Source organism: Tachypleus tridentatus, chromosome 11 (assembly GCF_004210375.1).
Source record: "Tachypleus tridentatus isolate NWPU-2018 chromosome 11, ASM421037v1, whole genome shotgun sequence".
In the NCBI taxonomy this organism is placed as follows: Eukaryota; Metazoa; Arthropoda; class Merostomata; order Xiphosura; family Limulidae; genus Tachypleus; species Tachypleus tridentatus.
In genome coordinates, this window is record NC_134835.1 from 2,808,634 (window position 1) to 2,829,448 (window position 20,815).

The 20,815-nt window shown below is 35.6% G+C and overlaps 1 protein-coding gene and 2 long non-coding RNA genes across 3 annotated transcripts in view; all 3 read right to left on the minus strand.

The window, feature by feature from the left end:
• Positions 1–20,815, minus strand: part of LOC143232617 (histone H3-like) — a 191,155-nt gene that overhangs the window by 24,047 nt on the left and 146,293 nt on the right. The window lies entirely within an intron of this gene.
• Positions 3,911–5,868, minus strand: LOC143231614 (uncharacterized). Its single transcript, XR_013017055.1, has 2 exons — positions 5,221–5,868; positions 3,911–4,389 (listed from the first exon to the last, which is right to left on the minus strand). It is a non-coding gene; the product is annotated as an uncharacterized LOC143231614 (long non-coding RNA).
• On the minus strand, positions 5,969–6,974 carry LOC143232424 (uncharacterized). Its single transcript, XR_013017528.1, has 2 exons — positions 6,763–6,974; positions 5,969–6,025 (listed from the first exon to the last, which is right to left on the minus strand). It is a non-coding gene; the product is annotated as an uncharacterized LOC143232424 (long non-coding RNA).

The following is a 20,815-nucleotide window of genomic DNA, read 5'->3' on the forward strand; positions in this document are numbered from 1 at the left end:
CCTTTATAATTTACCGTGTGTTTTTCCCCACAATTGCAGCATTTGGGTTTGAGGTTCTGTTTAGTACACTGTGTAATGTGGTGATTCTCCCCACAGCCCAATTTGCTTGGCATGCTGCTGCTACATGTCCAAACCTTTGCCATCGGTAGCACTGTGTTACCAAGCACTGCTGGTGTTTTTGTTTGTTCTACTGTGTACTTTTGATACCACATAGTGATACCATTATTAATGAGTTGTGTAATATCCTGGCTGTTGTGTGTGACTACGTTTGATTAGGTTTGTGGGCTTTTTAGTAATGTTTGAAATTGTACGGTCTACTGAAATATGTTTCATGTTCTGTGTACTTAACGCTTCCTTAATGTCTTCTATGTCTATTGAATTATGTACACCTCGTATCACAAAAGATTTAGGTGTTGGTTTAGTTCCTGGTAGGTGTATTGTAATATTTCCTGTTTTGAACGCGTCTGCAGGCCAAGCTTTTAGTAGACTGTTTAAGTCAGCGGGTTCCTGTCCTTGAACCAGAACACCGCCTCTAGGCAGACGCTTAATGTTAGTTGTCTTTGTGGTAGGTTTGCACCTGTATATTTCTTTAGCTAATTGTGGTTGGTTGAAACTACCAGGAACTCCTTGGATTATAATTGCGTGCTTAGGTAATTTTGGTACGAGTTGTGTATGTGTGTGTCTGTGGTGGTTGTTCTTTGTTTAATTTGTTTTTTCTGACTACGAGTCTGAACAAGCGTGAATCCTTCGTCGTCAGAAAGAACTTCGTCTTTGTCTGAAATTGTTTGTTGTGGAATATCCAGGGTGGGGTTTGGGTTGCTAGAACTGCTAGTTATTGGCATATTAGTCTATAACCGTAGTCTTAGCTATATTATCTTCAGATGCTGAAATCATAATATCTTTTACTAGTTTTCTTTTTTTTTCTAGTCCTAACAGTATTTTCTTTAATAGGCGTTAACTTTGCTTTTAATTCTTTTTTTGCTATAAACATTAAAGATTTTAATTTTACATTATCGTTTTCTATTTGGTCACCGTCACCAGACTTACTTTTTGTGCCTGATATAGACGGGCTTGCTCCCTCAGTTTCAGACGCTATATCGTTTTCCCTGGTCTCCAACTCCCCGGCCGGCATGTCGCCTCGTTGTTTAGCGATGTTGAACTTGCTGTCTCGGGCTAATTCAAATAGTAAAAAGGTCTTCTGTCTTTGTATCTACTGGCGTGAAACTCGAAGTGAATAGTAAGAACTCGACAAAATATGAAGCAAAATATAGGTTGTATACACGTAGAATTTCAAGAGCCTTTCAAAGGTATATCCTATATTTACCCTCTTCAAGCGCAGAATGGGGAAGTGGTCACTAGTGATTTCATCATGTACTTTAAAATTAGAGGTTCTGTTTACTGTGTCCTTGGGTGCTATGATGAAATCAAGTACATCGTATGAGCCGTTGGCGGCTGAAAAGTATGTAGGTGTATGGTGGTTTATTAGGTGCATTTTGTTACTAGAAAGAAATTTTTTTATGCACAACCCTCTGCGTGTGTTTCTGTTTCCCCTTAGTTCTGTATGCGGATAATTAAAATTCCCAATAATAATTGGTTTGGGTTTGCGATTAACACATTTTTGAAGGAAATTAATGTCAATATACTTAGTTGGTGAACAATATATGGCTAGAATCGCAATAGTTAGCCGGTTGTTAAAGTAGATCTAACATAAATGAAACCATTTTTTGTAATATACAAAGGAATCTTCTGTTGATATTAAATACGAAATTTCTGTACTGAAGTAGGGTATTATACCTCTGTTTTTCTGAGTAAGGTACACTGTTAGAAATTGTTCGTAATTTTACACTGCAATGTAGTGGCAGCAGAGTTGACGCTACACTGGAGTGTAATTTTTACGGTGCATTGCAAAAACAAATCTTGTCATTTAACATGGCAATACACCGTAATTTTCATGCAAATACAGTGTAATTTTACATAGCAAGGTAGTGTAATTTTAATGCTGATAGGAGTAATTTTACATGGAAGGCAGGGTAATTTTTATGCTGATGTGGAGTAATTTTACGGTAATATGGAGTGTATAATTTTTACGACCATGGTGGTGTTACTTTACAGAAAGAAATGCTCAATATAACATGCGCGGGGCCTGCATTTTTAGCATAACATTAATAGAAAGAAAGAGACATATGACTTTTTCTTGAAATAAAAAAACACTCCTGTTTATTTTCCATATTTATTGCAAACTGATGATATTTTGTTTTTCAAGTAAACATGAAATAATGGTACACAAGGAATGTCATGCCAATGTTCCTATTTATTAACTGGTTAAATTTCAATATTAGAAACCATAAAGTCTTGCAGTTGTTTAAACTTTTATTGACCATCTTTTATTAAGCAGAAATAAAATCTCAGTAAATAACTGCCATAACAGTGTTAAAAATGTTATCAACATATTAACAAGAAATACTAAACCTAACAAAAATATAATAATAGCTACACATCAGCTTCTTAGCCAATACATGCCTCATTTACACAGAACAATACAGATCTAATATTACACTGCATCAGCGTAACTAAGGCAAACAAGATGACAAAGGTAATAACTATGATAAAAATTCTTTAATGTACATAAAAAAGTTAATACATTTTACATGACACATGGTGAAAGATATAGATTGACAAAAGATATAGATTCTACTCATTTCAATCTTTCCATACATATCATATTTGGTGTTGTATGTTAAATACAAGACCCGTGGGTCTAAAGCGAACTTGTCTGAAGAAAAGAACAAGAAGTAACATGGACCAGGGTGAAATATATGCTTAAGCAAGTGCTTCATTATATATCACTTAAGGAAACATTTCAGTTTTTTGACATATTCATGCATTATTCACCTTCTATGACAGGTGGTGCCACCATATGAATAAATCTAAAATAAATTCATCCTAGGAACATATCTGAGGCATAATGAATGAATTCAGTAAAATGGCTTCTTCAGTACAGAAGATTTTGAGCAATTCCCTTCAAATTAACATAAAGCCTACAATAATATCAGAAAGCTGCAAGTGGCACCATCTTGTGGGCAAATCTGAAGGTATAGGCCTAGGCCATCTTTTTGATGTCAACTTGGGAAAATCTGAATTTTTTAGATCCTGAGATTAACATTGGTACTCCTCTTATTTGACAGGTGGCACCAACATATGAACAAATTTGAGAAATGCTTATTCTAAGAATTTATGTCATATCAAAAATATCTGTTTATTGTTTTTTTACAAGAAGACCCGTTTTACGACAAAGTTTATAGCTTAAGATTTCAGCACGTTTGAGGGGATGAAAGACAATGACAGATGCCAGATGCGACACTAAAATACACCACTGCAATATTTCACAAGTTCACTAACAAGTGAAAACTAACATTATCTACTGTCATGCAAATACAAAAGTAATATAGTCAACTGTATTCCTTTCCACATACCAGTAAGAATTTTGAAGTCATCATCTGTAAGCTGTATTTATGACTATTTCCATACAATGTAAACATTCCAGTAAATTTGCAAGATACATGAGATATGAAATGATATGTTCAACAACAACAAACTGTTCTGCATGATTAGCAGGATTATTTCATTTAAAACCAGTATGTGCACATTATACATACTTTTAACATGGCGTGTAATAAATATTTGAGAGAACACTTTGTAAATCCACAATTCAAATAAGCAAAACCAATCAACTACATGGTAACAATACAAGGAATGCTTAGCAGTGTGCTCATCAATGTAATGTTCAGGGGGAGTTCTCCCTTAGCTAATGGGTCCAATAATAACCTTCTTTTAATTCCCATTACATTACATTTTGGCTCCTTCACTACATATTTTGCATTCAGTTTTTATATTTTATTTAACACTGGAAAATTTCTTGTTGAATTTGACTAAGACTTCCTTGTTCTCCCCCCCTTTTCTTTTTAACATGTCCTATACAAAATGAACAACTATCCATAACAACTTTTTATTTACCCCATCTTTATTTGCTTTTTTATTCTTGACTTCAGTTTGGATATTTCAAGGTCATCTATTAGGATGACAAAAGGTTTTATAAGTAAAACCAGTCGTGAAATAAAGAAAACTGCTAACAGCCCCATCTAGTGAACAAATCTAAACCTAGAAAGCTAGACAACCATTTTGCTGTGCCACTTGACACATTCAAATGAATGGTTTTTGGAGAAAAGGATTTGTTCTAAAAAAACATTAGTCAGTCAGTCAATGTTCCGGTCATTATCAAAATCCCTTAGATTGTCTATCAACTTTCTAACTTTGGTACTAAAGGCAGGCCTCCTCTTGTCGGTCTTCCTCACTTTGGAGCCCCTCTGAGGATTTATGCCAAGGAAGATCCTGTTAAAATTGATAAGCATGGTTAAATGAGTCATAATATCCTGGAATTCTGTTTTTTTTATATATTTTTTCATAACATTTTGACAATTCAAATTATCTGCATTATAACAAAATACGATAAGGCCACAAGGAACAAATCTTTTGTTACTCATCCTTTTATTCCTTCTAGAGTGGGTTACAGGGGTACTTTTTTTTTATTCTGACCAGTCCACTGTTTAATTTGCAACAAAATCGCTCAATTTTTCATACATGTCAATTCTCTTATAGAAAAAATTGTCATTCTGCTGCAAATACCATGTACTTCTATTTCTGCCTACTGGTGACATAACTTTTTAAACTGAATATTCAACCAAATACTTCTAGCAAATATACATTTCATGCTGTTAACATATAATATTTTTAAAAATTTTATTCAGTAAAGCCATAAAATGTTTATAGGGCAGCCAAGACTGGATGCAGATAGCGATGATTCACAAATCTGTATTTCTTGTGGCCTAAGCTTAAGTTTAGTATGGTGAAACAGGTCTGGGACATGTGAGAGAGGACCTGTGTAGTAAGACTAACTAACTACTTCAGCTGGCCTTGCATGTCGGCCAGTCTAAATACATGCAAATTGATTAGTACAAGTTTAAAACTTTTGAAAGACCAACTGTGAGTAGGGAACATTTAACCTTGGTCCTAAGAATGGCTCTATCAAACTGATGGGTAGCAACCAAAGTACCGGTATTCTTTTGCATAGGAAAGAACTATTCATATTTATCATCTTCATTTACAGGTCAAAAGAAATAATGTAAGTAAATACAGGTAAATTAAGAAAGTGCTATTCCAAACCTTTGAATAAATTCAAGAGTGTTGGCAATGGACTCTGGGTAGGTGATGTTCAAGTTATAATAAGCTGCTATGGTTAAACCAACTGCCATCCGTAGGGTGACATTTTCTGCCAGGATACATCCTTCTACAACTGCATAGCAGTTATTTTCAAATGGATGGTTTCCTACAAAAATATAAAACAACAAGAGTACATTTTGATGTTCTTGTGAGGCATATTGTCTTGTTAATACTGTTATCAAGTTTTCAGCCCTGATAATTCAGGTCAGACCAAAACCACATATGGAACCCTGCAGCCTGTAGTGTGTAGTTTTCTTTTATATATCTCTCCTGATGTTACAAATAAAACAAAGTACTTAGCAAACTGCCTAACAAGGAAATAATTACAGCTGTCCTCTTCTATCAGAGGCAGCTATCATATTTTCAGTGACGTCTGTGTGTCTCCCTGTGTGTGTGAGTTGCCCACATTTTTTGCCATGCAGGACTGTGTAATTTTGACCTTGAATGGTCAAAAATTGAGGTCTAGCAATTCACAGGTCTAAACTCTAAATTTACAGAAACATCAAGGAATTCTGAATATTGTATTATATAATCTGCAGTGGTGCCATATATTTTAAACATATCTCAAACTTTAGGCCTTTATTATCATATACAATGTGATGCACATACCCCCCAAAAAAAAAAAAATATCCAAGTACAAAAACAGTATGCATGAGTAAGAATATATTAATAAGTATCTTACCTCTGATGACTACATGGGGTGAGGTAGGTCATCATGTTGTTCTAAATCAGCAGATGTGATGATATCCTGTTGAAAAATTATATAATCCTATTACATGTATTTATAAATTAGTGTCTAATACTGGAAACATACAGCAGGTCAAGTGAGAGCAAAAGTTGATTTGTAATCAGGATTATAATATGAACTTATCTGCAGCGTAGCCCTAATTTGACGGTCACATAAGTGCTTAATTCATTTGTATAAATTCTGCCAACTTCAGTGATCCATAATACAACATTCAAAATGGCTCATTTTGCTGGGGAAAATCTTCAAGGACTGGCAACATTGGTAAGGTTGATGAATATTTTGCTTTAGTGAATATTTTCCTGTTTACAGTATAATCCTGTTTCAAATCTTAGATAAGCGTTTTATGTTAATTATGTTAATGCTGGATACTGTCAGTCTACTAAATGTTTGTGAAAAGAACCTTGGTACTAAGTTAAATTAGGCAGTAGTATTAAAATGTACAGTACTACAGATAACAGTATTTCCTTAAATAGTAGCCCTACCACAGGTCTCTTTTTTCAAGCTTATATTTGACATAAATTTGCTAATCCTATTTTCTTATAATTAAACTAGTCAATATTTACAGAAATTAGCAAACATTTAAGAAAAATTTACTAAAATCTCTAAAACAGGAAGAGCATCTGGTCACTAGAGCTTGATGTATACAAAGGTATTTTAACTGAAATATGATATTGTTTTGCCAAAAATAAATTGTTCCTATTTTTCACTCATTATAAAAGCTGTAGTGAAAGCCTTACCTCTGCAGTTTTAAAGAGGTCTTCTTTATCTTCTCCAAAGATCAGAGGAAGCAGCAAGAGGGTGCCATACACCTTGGGACTAACATTTCCAACCACTTCGGCTAGCATTGTCAACTGGGCTGCTGATGTTGCCACAGTTACATTTGTTTGTGATTGACAGTACCTCAGCATCTTGTCTGCCCTACTGCTCATCTCATGGTCAAGTCTTTCAAATAAACTGAATTCCATAAGGTATTCAAAATGGCTTAGAAAGTATGCTGGCTGTAAAAAGGAAAGGCCAATTTACTCTCACTGCTGACAAGTGAGCACCTTTGTTAATAAGGTAGCGCTGTGACGGGTAGGTGCTGGTCATACTTTGAATCACCCTTGGCGTGTCGGTACTACCACGGTGGTATTCTTCTACAAGCCAGCACCTCTGCTGTTCCTGGCTTTCCTCAGTCTCCCCGTCGGGCAGATCAGGCTGCCACCTGATACAGCCATAGCTATCCTGCTGCAGCACTGAGGCAGACTTTCTCTTAGCACTACCAGTTGTACCTCCATTTTCTTTTTCTTCCAGCAGCTTCCTGCGGAAAGAGTTGCCTCTGCTACAACGATTCAGGTTGTCAAATCTCTCAGAGAGGCGATTTGCGAGAGTAGCATACCCTTTCCCCACCTGGCCATATCGTGCTATAGAATCCATGAAGGTTCTAGGATGCGTATCCACAATCTTCTTGGCAATAGCATTTAAGTTAGCTTTCCCAGGTTTGGGATTTACCTTAGCTATTTCTTGGCACAACACTCTTACTGCAGCAAGGAGATCAGTCTTGGCTGGGGTTGTCCCTTTGGCACAAGCGTCTTGGACTGCATCAGGCAGCTTTTGCCAAGGGATTTCGAATCTCTGCCCAGCTTTGCGCCTCCCGTCTATATCCAGAACCTGAAGTGGTTGGTGTGATATTGTCCCTTGACAGTGACAATGGTGGGGGTGTGACACATTGTTCGGCTGGTGAAGCTGCTGCAGCAAGGTTTCTAATTTTTGGAGTCCCAACAACTGATGGGATACTTTCGGTGCCTTAAGAAAGTAGATTACAATAGAAAATTACAAAAATATCTAAAGAGAATTAAAGTATTTGAAAAAGCACTTGTACATTACCAATCAAACCAAGTTTCACCTGCATTTTTGACAATTAAATGCAAAGTTCTGTTTAGCTGTATTTTTGACAATTAAATACAAAGTATAGTTATAATATTAAAGTAGTATTGACAGTTTCTTGCAAATTCATGCAAGTTAAGTCCCCAACTTGTGCCTCTCATTTTGATGGGTGAGGAAAAAACTCTACACCCCTCTCTGACATGCAGAAAGGAAGACATATTAGATAAAGGGGTGGGTACAGGATTGGTCTTAAATCCCTCCCAAGTAAGAGGATTTTTTACAGCTGGAAGGTAAAAGGGTTGCCTGAATTACTTGAGGGTGGGGGAGATGTATATAATATTGTTATTTCAGTAAAAGAATCCTACTTTAGGGCTAAATTTTTGCCCCTTCCCCTTCCAAACGTATACTTTTACATAAAATTTTCCCTGCCCCCCAAAAAAACTCCTCCATACATATTTAATCACATAAAAGTTTATTTCCCCACTTTAGTGAAAAGGGCCCCAAGTTTGGAAACACAGAATAAACATTAAAATATTGCCTGCCAAAAAGGATATTTAACTAAAGTTATATGCATTTGTTCATTAAACTTAAAGAATACCATTTGCTGTGAAGTGGGCTTTCAGTTTGAGGGCCAGTTTTCTGCAGGCAAGCAGGTTTAGTGTCCCTTCAAGATCTTTCTCAGGATCAAGAAACTCCAAGTCTTCCAGATTTTCCATCCCAAATTCTTGCAGCTTCTCTAGTGCTACCATCTTGTCTGCTGGAAGATGAAGAGCTGCTACAAGAAAGTTCTTCACTTCTTCTGACACAGAGGGCATCCTAAAGTCAAAGGACAACTAAATTAACATCTGCTTAGACATAGTGCATATAAATAATGACACCTGTACTATTTTCTTGTCCAAAACAAAAGCTTAGAGATGGCAAATAAGTCCCCCAGGCTAGACCAGAAGCGGATCCATGGGGGGGGCAGAAGGGCTAGGATCCCCTTTCTTGGCTGCAGCAAATTTTTTCGGTTTCAAACCAATTTTGCCACCTGGACTCCTTTCTTGTTGGCACCTGAGGACCTTTCAATTTAGGATGTCTTATTGGTCATCATAGATTGGATCCCCCTTTACAAAAATCTTGGATCTGTTTCTTAAGATGGATGGACAGACAGAAGCTCACTATCTCCAACTTTCAGGCAGGGGACTGAAAAAAACACCCAGTGCTAATGTACTACAAAAACAGGGTTTTAATGAAGGCTTACTAATTTTTTTAGAAATCTTGTTTGCAATTGAATATAATGTAGAGGTTGTATTTAATTTTAATGAAATTGGAGGGTTGGGGTCAGCTTATACATGGAATACCAGTACAAGTTACAAAGCATAGGGGTGGGGGATAGGGGTGGATTCGTAACAACTGCCAAAAATATGTCAAATCTGCAGTATGTGCTTGTCCGCACTAAAAATAAATGTGCCTGGCTTCATGAGCAATGCTGCTCATGTGCCATTTACATCACACACTGTCAAAAGTGATTGGATTCATGAATGCAAACTGCAACTAAACTCAACTAGAAGGTGCATCCAGCTCAAAGTTGCATTAGCCTATCTTCACTCAACAGAAAATGTGCCTGGCTTCACATGCAGATGCTGCTTATGTGTCACTAGCTTCACTTACTGTCTAGTGTGACTGGCTTAATGCAATAAGCTTGTGTACAATATTACAAATGCTGAAATTTGGGCCTGTCCTCTAAAAATTCTGTAAGAGCAGACTAAGGGAGGTAGGCCAGGTGATTCAATGAACAAAGGAATTGTTAACAGTATATATTACCAGGACCAGGGACTCAAAAGACCAAAGAAGGGCACTGAATTAGAACTTGCGTGCTTTTGGCCAGTACTTATTGTATACACCGTATGCTTCACTTGTCATGACTGTGTATTATAGAAAAAATAAAAATAAAAATAATTCTCCCAAACCACTTGTTAGAAACCAGTAAGTTCATGTTGATTGTATTAGATGTAGGATGCTTTGGTACAACTGGGATAGCTCATGGGGTACCCAAAAACTTGGTGGGGGGGGGGGGTAAAGGGAGGGGTCCTAGCTTCTCAACCAAAATATCATGGGTAGCAGGAAGGTTAATACTTTTTTATCTGATCATGTTATTATAGACCTAACACTGTACAGAACACAAAATAATTGTTTCCATCCCCTGCTAACTGGGTAGGCCATGAACAGGCAAAATTCTTTGCCTGTTAAACAAAATTTCCACTTTAAGAACAAGACTGTTTATAATATATTGGGTTCCATGAACAATTTATCTATTAAAAAGTGGTTTGGTGCCTCAGGAAATACCACTTCCAACCAAATTTGCCTGAAATTCTGATTGTCTACATCAGTATTTTACACCATGCTGCACCACCTTAAAATGAACAAAAAGTACCCAGATGGCACCTTAAGGATGAAGTGGGCTAGGCTGAGAACAGGGGTTATTCTAGGTTTTATAACTTGGGGCCCTTTCTTACTGATGTGGGAATTATTTAACGTGGTTTAATAGGAATGGGGAATTTATGTTGTTGCAGAGGGAATTTTGTACAAATAACAAACAAATTGCCAGGGGAAGAAATTCGGCCCTATAAAGGGTCTAGAATAATCCCTGGAGAACAAGGGAGACCAATATGAATATAGGCCTCATTGGAAGAATTCATGTCTTTGACATCCAAAAGAACACGTACCTGGATGACCTTAGTTATCCACCACAGCGTGTTTCAGAACAGCAAATACACTGGCACCAAATCTGTATAGCTCCAGGGGCTAGTAATCCAGTAGTTGGCTGAAAGGAACACATGTTTTTGAATTTTCAGATTGAAAAATTTCAAGCAATCCAGATTCAGTTCTTTGTGTATCCTTATTCTGAACAATAAAATAAATATCAGTATCCTTACTGAGAAGAATCATGGTGATTTCACCACAAACAAGGTGATTATCAGCATCTCTGGACAAAAACACTACTTGTCCTTTATGGTAGTGGACACCATGCACCACCATATTCTGGCAAACTACAGTACTTGAACTATTTCTCAAGTGAGGGAATTTGTCAACAGCCTTCTGGATGTACTCTCCATACAAATCTGCATGGAATGCTAATGCTGACTTGTATGACACCGGTGGTCGAAAGAATGATCCAGAACTATACAATGCTTGCAACAACTGATGTTTTTTCTGCTAAGGACTTTGTTACATGTATATAATTTTGAGCTGAACGTGCACTCCTCTACGATTTGAGAGTAAACACTCTTATTTCAAATGTCCACAATCGAATCAGGGGTCCACATTTCAATGTAAGCTCAGGATAGTGAGTCAGAAAATGGTGTTTTGCTCTTAAGTTAATGTTTGGAAAAAGTTTCATTCTTTTTACAATATATTCTTCTATCAAGTCCAACATTATGGCAACCTGATACTCAGATATCACTGGGGCACATATAAGTTCAACAATTTGTCTTAGTAATAACAGCAACTGCCACACTTCATTATTATGGTCATCAATTTTTCCATGTATTAGCAGTGGCAAAAATCGGAGCAAAACCCAGACCTGAACTGCATGCCCACTAACTGTCTTAGAGCTCAAAGTAAATGGGGGTTTGTCATTTGCATCAGATCCTTTGAATTTATAAGTCTGAATCTTTTTGTTCAGGTAATCATAATCAAACCACTCTGCTCGTACCAAGTAATTAAGAATCAAGTGTAGATCTTCCTTGACAATCCCTTCACACAGGTCATGCCCAAGGCAAGGTGGGAGACCAGGGTTTGTAACATGAAAATGTTGCAATTTGTTCAATACTGAATCAAATTTAACCCCACTGTGATGCACCAGACCATTTGTACATACTTCTTGTACTGAGCTATTGTAATTTTCTTGAGTCATTAAATCAAAGTCCCAAGGAAAAATATTTCCACCTTCAAGGTCATCTTTGGATATCAAACAGTATCTACAATTGTGAGAAACAGAACTGAAGTTTTCAACAAAACCACCTATCATATGACTACCTAAATTGTCCCCTAGAACAAAGGCAACAGACCCTTTGCGGTTCCCAAATCTGCCTAAGTCTACACCATTTGCTTCCAGATCAAGCAAATCTGTCATGATAGGAGTCAATCTTTTCCTGACCATGTGTCTTAAAGTCCTCTTCCCTACAGAGCAACAATAGCTGCTGTACATCTATTAAAGTCCTGACAGCAGGATGCAGATTACCAATGGTATAATAAATGGCCAAAATTTTGTGTTTTTTCTTTGCTGACCCAAGTGGATTCACTATTTCAAATGAATCTTGATACAAGAGTAGCTTTAAAGCATCAGGATTTTCTTGAAAGAAAACATTTTCATTGCACACTTTACCATCTGTAAAGTCTGTTAGCACTCCTGAATCTCCATTATTTTCAGATTTTTCAAAGTAGTGACTGATTTTTCATCTCGAAATAGGGCCTGAAGTGAATCTTTTAAAGGCACATAGTAGCACAATGCCTTTGTATCATCTTTTTTGTGTTTAGGCTCTGGATGTGGAAGTGGTTCAACATAATCAAATTTTTCCTTGTAATACTTTTTTCTGTAAGATTTTGACCTTAAAGTGTCATGTACTGCTTTGAGGTTGTCATGTTCGTACCAGTGTATAATTTCCTGAATACAATCATCAGAAAGAGTTCTTTTTCTAGCTTTGCCTTCAATTGATGTTTTTGGAATTTTGCTTGCTCATTATGGAGGAAGCTGAATTCATCCACAATAACCTGAATAGTGCTCACTGGTACGTGGTGTTTTGTCTGTATTGATAAGAGAAATGTAGCTAATGTTGTTGTCAAGGCACTTTCTATTTCTCGGTCTGATAAGAAATTATTTTCATCCTCATCACTATGGCAAATTTCAGTACATGGTTCTTCATCATTGCCTGTATTATTGTTTTCATTAGTCTGGTTCTCTAAATTTCTATCATGATCACCAATGGAGAGGATGGCTACATGCAGGTGATGAACTGAGGTGTCCTTGTGATATCTGCTCAAGTGAGAACTGAAACTTGACACAACCTCAAATCGCTTATCACATTGTTGGAAGGGACATGCAATTTTAATACCATCCTTTATATGTCCCTTCAAATGAGCAATAAAAGGTTTCAAACCCAAATATTTTGCTAAGCAATGCCTTATCTTACATTGCAGCTGTATACTATCAGAGTCAACATACTGTTTTGAATATTCTCCCTTATGCTGCCTTGAAATGTGTGATTTAAGAGAAGGAAATGTTGGCAAGTTTTCACCACAGTCAGTCACTGGACAAGGTATAATAGGATTTGGTAAAGCTGCATGGAATGAGTTATAATGACTGCCATACGTTCGCAGAGAAGATGTTCTAAAGTGACAAATAGTACAGCGATACATTTTGAGTTTCAGTTAAACTCTAACAAACAAGACCAGAATAGTGAAAAAAAATTGATATAGGAAATGAACTAAGCAGCAGGCATGGTGAGATCTCCAAGATTAAGTGGATAAGTGATGGGGGGGTATGGCACAGGAATTAAAAATCTTGGCTTTAACCAACACGCCAGGCCTCGTCTGTTGAAAGAACTTGCGAAACAACTGATCAACTCCTGCTCACTTTCACTTACTTTTGGAGAAGCAATTCAAAATTCTTGCATAACTGTTAATTACAGAAGGAATCACCTGCTAAAATGCACCAAACTGGGATTGATCATGTAAACCACTCGGGACCAAAAATGTGCCACGTTATATGATTCGCTCAAAAGTTGGCCCAAAATTTTAACATAATCTCTTTATAATTTTGGAATACTCTAAACATCAGTAAAATTCTTGCCCTATAACTTCATGCCCAGCAGCCAGACTGATCATGCCATGTACTTGCTGTAAAACCCTAATATTAGCGAGCCTTTTACTTAGGCAAATTTGGTGACTGGAATATTGTTGCTAATTTAACTGGATGGTAATTTATCTAGCTAAACATACTGAAGAGTGCAATTTCATAAAAATGCTATGGCAGTTTTTAAAGAAAAACGTGAAGTTCAGCCTACCTTCGATCTTTAGGCCTAGCTTCCATGCATGACTGAATCTAAGAATATGCTCTCACAAGGTAACCAGACGACCAGATCTGAAGAATCTACACTACTAGGACTTAGCCTATACCTATTATAGTATAAGGTTCATCAGATCATCAATCAGGAACCGTTTATCATCAAACGGTACCCAGGTACCGCAACATTCCCAAATACCTGATACGAATTGACCAGGCCTGACGATAGATCGCTAGAAAGCTACAATTTTAGGCAACGCAATAGGCCTAGAATATAGTTTGTCATGAAGTAGACATTGGGCTTCACGTTAGTAGATTTATCTATGTACCAGAAATATCAATGGTTATGAACCAAATAAAATACAAACCTGCCTCCTGGAAATGCACAACACAAAGTTAATTTAAATTAAACTGAATCTGGATTGCGTAGGTCTAAACAAAGGGTAAATAAACTGAGGTGTAGAACGCAAGTTGACTGCTAGACTCTATTCGGAACAAACTGCATCCACGATCCACTGGCACTGCTGATTCCTTTGTGTGAATTCAAAATTCTCGCTTCCGGTGCCGCGAGCGACCTAGTTCATGACCCCGTATCCAGCACTGCGTCAGCAGATTCCGGCTATAGCTGATAAACACGCGCGTACGCGCATCTAGCCCCGCGCTAGCTACTTCGCAATGCCATGTTATTTGCGCCATGGCCTTGAAAGGCGGTGCCTGAGGGGGCCGCAGTGTTGATTACGTTGGTTAGCAGCGTGATTTCACGATACTTACCAGCGTAGATCAGAAAACATGCGTATGTTCCGTAAAATAACGAGGCATTTCTTTGTTATAAAACGGTTATTTTTTACAGTGTATGTACTTCGGAAATACCATGTCCGAAACTTCTTAATGGCAATATTAATATTGCCCAGTATGCCAATGATATCACGTACTGGGTGACAAATTACTTTTGTTTAATATCAATTAAAAATGTACAATTAGCATTATTGAAAATTCGAGTTATGGTGTAATTTGTGGCGAATGTATCTAAATCCAGACACAATAAAGTTCATTGTGTTCTGTATGAAAAACTGACATCACTAAAAATATTAGAAGCATTAAAGGGTGTAACTTAAAAATTATAATAAAGAAATAGAAAAGGTAGAAAATTTATTTTACGTGTCCTTTAGAACAGAACACTGGACTGAAGGGACCACGTTGAGTATTTGGTTAAAAATGTTGGACGATAGTTTCGATACTGAAATCAAATATTGCTATATATAACGGATGTTCTACCATGAGATATTATTAAAATTCGTAATCTATTGAAATTCTTAATTGCTTATGCTGGGATGGCGGGGTCGAACATAAGATGAAATTGTTACAATCTTTGCAAAATTATATATTATAAGAGTGGCAACCAGATTTTCCATTGATTTTCTGCATAAGGAATACTATGCCAACAATATCAAATCATTTTAAAAAAATATTCCAATTAAATATTATAATGACAATTTGGTCATTATCAAAGAATTAGAAAGAAAAAATACTTTGAAAATACTAAATAAATGACTCGTTTGAGTTTTATTGTCGTTAATATAAGTATAAATTTATTCTGATATAAGACAAGTATTAAAATAGTAGTTTTCAATTCTAGAATCCAGAATAACTTAAAACAATTATCATTTACAGTTGTTAAATAGTAGCGCTGAGTTAGTATAAGCATTGCACGAACTGCAGGTAGAACGCTCATACTTTATACCACCAAGTAAATTAGAGAAATTATTGAATGAAATTGAAAGAAAATTGCATCCACACAAGAGAATTACATGTGCATGAGCTGATGTGAAGTTAGCCAGCAGTGAGAAATACGCTAAGAATGTTTATAGATACCTGAGAAAGGAACTGACAGGATGTTTAGATTATATGTAATCATACCGTCACCATTAGCATTAGCAGTGTTAAGTGATGAACGTATTTATGTGCCAAATTGTTTAGAACGACCCATTAGAGTGTGACCCTAGTTTAGCAATTTATACAATTCCTATTATGGCTTGAGCTATGCAATATCTGCAGAAATTAAAGATAGCTAAATTATCTCAAAATATAATTATTCCTAAACCATTTTACTTCGAAAAGACACTCTAGAAACTTCGTTATTTCATATAAAAAATGAACTTACCTTATTGGTAGTACGACCTAAATCAAATGCAGATCAGTTTGATTGTCGAAATGAAGTAATTGAACTAAATAACAGTAGATATCTTATATTAACTAGAAATTGTTCTGCTCATAGCCAAGGAATTACATTACTCTCTAGTTTTAGAAGTTGAATGAAATATACAGGAATTCCGTTAAATATAAGAGTACCTGATTGGTAAGAATATTGATTATAAGAGTCGAAATTAATTCGGAACGTAAACGTAGATTCAGATATTACTGTCAAAAATATTGGATGAAATCTGAAACCTGACTCCGTTGGAGAGTAGGGTTAAGTATCAAGGAAGTTCAACAACATGTAAATCACTTGAGCTACAGCAAAAGGAAGTAGATAAATGGAAGTTGATTAATTCAGTTATAACATCATTCTTGGTAGTAATACTAGTAAGTGTGGTGTTATATACAGTACGTGAAAGATTTGTTTTAATGACATTTTGGAAGTTAGATGGGCTGTGTATATTTAAAAATAAAATTAGTACAGAGCCAGGCAACAATAGAGGCTTAGAGGCCAGGGAAGTGGTTAAAATATGTCATGACAACCCATCTAATTACGATGTAGAGTGATTGTAGCTGATATCAAAATTCAATTAGTTTAACCAATTGGTGAGGTTAGCTGATTATAAAATAAATATATAGATAAAAATTATTAGGAAAATAAATAAGATGTATGTGATAGAGAATGTTCGAGAACTCAAATGAAGAGTTTTTGAGAACCAATGTCCGAGAAAACAAGATTATTTAACTACAAGAGAAGTGATGAAATATTACCACAGAAGTTAATCAGTGACAAAACCAACATCACGACAGTACGAGTGTTGTTCAAGAAAGACAACGTGAACAGAAAAGTGTTGAATAATAAAGTGTGCGTGTTTTCTTATAGCAAAACCACAACGGGCTATTTGCTGAGCCCACCGAGGGGAATCGAACCCCTAAATTTAGCGTTGTAAATCCGTAGACTTACCACTTTACTAGCGGGGGGTTATAAATAGATGTGTAAAATATGAATAAAACATTGAAAAACATGACTAATTGTCTTCGGTCCAAATTCATGTGATTAAAAAAAACAAATGGTAGTTACGCGATATATTGTAATGAGACATAGTTAAAGCTATGTTGTAAACCCCTGAAGACAAGTAAAATTATTACAAGAAAAACAACACAATAATAGTGGAGATATTTCTTACAGCATATATTTACCTTCTATTCGAAAACCGAACTATCGCGGACTGTTCTACCAGTTGGACCGATAATTATTGGTAGAAACCTCGAGTTCCAAAGGTAAAATCGTATGAAGATGAAAGACATGTGCCACCTATCTTCATGAACTGACTTGTAAAGACGGTGAGCATGATTTGTCTCATCTATTACCTGCATGTAAGGACGTGTGTTAAACTTATGATCAAGTGTATACGAATAATTTAAAAAAGAAATTAATTACTAAACTAATGAGAGTAACTTGTATAAATTTGGAGAACTTTTATTGTCCAGCATGTAAGAGAATGAGAATCAACGACCCGGTTATGTGTATTTACCATGCGTATCCACGTGAACATTGTGCAAAATGGAGAGAGAGACGACCTTATGATTGTGTTTGTTAAAAGCGACGAGAAAATATTTCAACATTTCTGACAAGAATTTAAAGGAAGACACAAGAAGTACATGTTAATAAAAGAATGTCAATCATTTGTTGAAACTGAAGCTAGTGTGATTTAAATGTACTAATACTAATATTTCTTTTAATTTTATTAATTTGCTTTTGTTTATTATTGAACAGTATATAGTAAAATGGTTTAGTTAAAAGATGTGTAATTACATATGTTACTTTAATGATTAGAGCTTTTAATAGATTTGAAACAGACATAATGGAAGAATAACAAATGATGACCGATGTGTAAATGGAACGATGGAAACAAAGCTCTGGCGATCAAATATTTAAATATATTTGTGTTTAAGGAGTGAGGACATCGCTACATGTCTCTAATTATTTTAATAAACAGGAAATAATGTATAAGAAACTGTTTGCGAAGCAGTGTTGTTTATAGAATTTTGGCAACTCCTAAACGTATCAAGTCGCCGTATGATCAAATGACTTTTAGTTTAACAAGAACTGACGCTATCAAGGTAATCAAGTTATTTAAGAATTTCGGAGAAAGCCTCCGATAGACTTCTGCTGTATATTTAAAATGGAAGAACTGGATGCTGTCAAGGATAAAAGGTGGTATGAAACTTGGATGGTGAACTAGGAAGAACTGTCCCTTTGCACTATAATTAGGTCCAAAAATCACCTCCGTGTTACTGAAATAGTATAATGAAAGAATAGTAAATGATGACTTGTGTATACATGATGAATGGAAACAAAGATTTGGGGATAATATTTCAGATAAAATGTATTGGTAAATGGACAGTGAAGCATTGCGATATGTCATAAGGATTGTGATACAGTGAAGAATAGGTACAGAAGTATATAAAATATTCGAAGTGATGATTATATAACGAAGATCACTCAAGAGAAACATGTTGAGCACTTTTTTGCTCTATGTTTAGAATATAACGAACTGACACTACCAATGTCAGTAAAAAGAATATGCAAGCTATGAACGCTGCATTAATGAACCAAAACCAGGAAGAACCTTTGAAAAATTGACGACAGTTGAGGCTAATAATGTGAAAGAACAATAATTATGGAGCTTTAAATGCACAAAAATGCAGCCTGCACTTTGATAGAATATTAATGCAAGAGGGAAGAGTCTGACAATACACCGTCACTGGTTGTGACCACTGCATTATCAGTTGTTTTGTCGTTAGTTGTTGCCCACGGTCATAATAGAAGTGATCAATTAAGTATCGGAACTACTTGCGGGTAGTTATACATACTATTTGATGGATCGTGAGGAAATATTCGAATGAAACTTCATGTAACAGCCGAGAAAGTTGCAAAAGTTGTTGTTTCCAGACGTAACAACTCCTTCAACAACAGTTACCATACTTTTCGAAGTAATTTCTCATCAGAAAGAAATAGCCTGTAGGCTCTACACAAGTTTTCGACACTACTTTAACATCTCCAGTGCCTTAATTAGACATTTTCTCGCACGAACTCTTTGTAAGTATTCTAATGCCATTATTCCTAAACATTGGTCATCATATTAAGTACTATAGTGTTAAATGAATATTTAGTAAAAGTGTTAAGAAAATGTAAAAAAGTTAAACTGTTTGAAAAGATGTAACTATGTATGTTAGATATAACTATAATGTATATGAAAACATGAATGAATTCTTACTCTGAAATTTCTTTTATTATGCCTTTTAAAGCATAAAGTATGTGTTCCATTTGCCCACTACATTTTTATGTAAAATAAATAAATATTATGACAGGTAGTATTCGAAGCTCCAAAAACTAACCACAACCCAACCAACCACTCAGCCTGCCTAATGTTACTAAAACAATCAGCAACATAAACATGGCAACCACATAAAGAAATAATAGAAATGATTAAAGAAAGAAGGAATCTATGAAGACAATACATACAAAATAGAAATCTAGCACTAAAGACCCATATAAACACTATGAGAAAGATTCGAGATCTAAAACAAGACAGTTGGAACAACTTTTGTTCACAACTACACTAAAAAACTACCTTAAAACTATTCTGAACACACCTCAAACGATTCATAAACACTAGAAAACCAAACAATGAATACCTGCTACTAAAAACTCGCACAAAACAGCATATATTAATTAACTCTTAAGAAGGAGGTATTCAAAGAACATTTACAGAAGACGTTTAAAATACACAAAGGAAGCAGACATGAACACATTTTTCTACAAAAAAAAAAAAAGCAACTTCATACAAGTGAACAAAAATTTTGTATACACCAAAGTTCCCAGTAAATACAAAATTTATAGTAATAAAATTTGATGGTACAGAAAATCGAATTATATAATACCTCCCAAAACTATAACAGAAATGGAAGTTTAAACTAGTAATAAAAGAAGTCACCAGGAGAATATAGAAAATATAGCATGCAAGATATCCTCCTAAAAAAGAAAAGGTACTCGGAAATTGTATGAACATTTATCAGAACTATTCAATTTGTCACTCATTTCTGGATACATCCCAGTTTCGCAGACGCAAGCAAGAGTCTTTGTTCCATAAGAAGAAAAGCCAGCAAATAAACCAAACAGACTAATCAAACAGTGAAAGAAAGATTTTCCAAAGAATAATTAGTAATAAATTTTTAAATTACTTGGAAATAACTTAAATTACCAGAAATCTATAATTGATATAGAAAACCGACATATTACAGATCACCTTGTAAGAAGAACAGAAACAATTCTTGATAGTTTTAACAGACACGAATGCACTGTTGCCTGATTTCTCGATATAAAAAAACATTCGATTCAGAGTTGCATAATGAATTAAGAAACTGCATGAAAGAAATTGAACTACGCCAGAGAATTATTTGCTGGCGATTTAACTTCCTGAAAAATAGAGACCACAAAATGAATATAAAGGGAGCCTCATCAAAACCATTCATATCAGAGACTGGACTTCCAATGGAAAGGGTCGTTAGTCCTATTCTATTCATCATTTATATGAGTAACAGATCATGAAAAGACCAAATTATGGGTACGCATCACAATTCGAGTATGATATAGCAGTTTGGGAAAGTGAACTTAC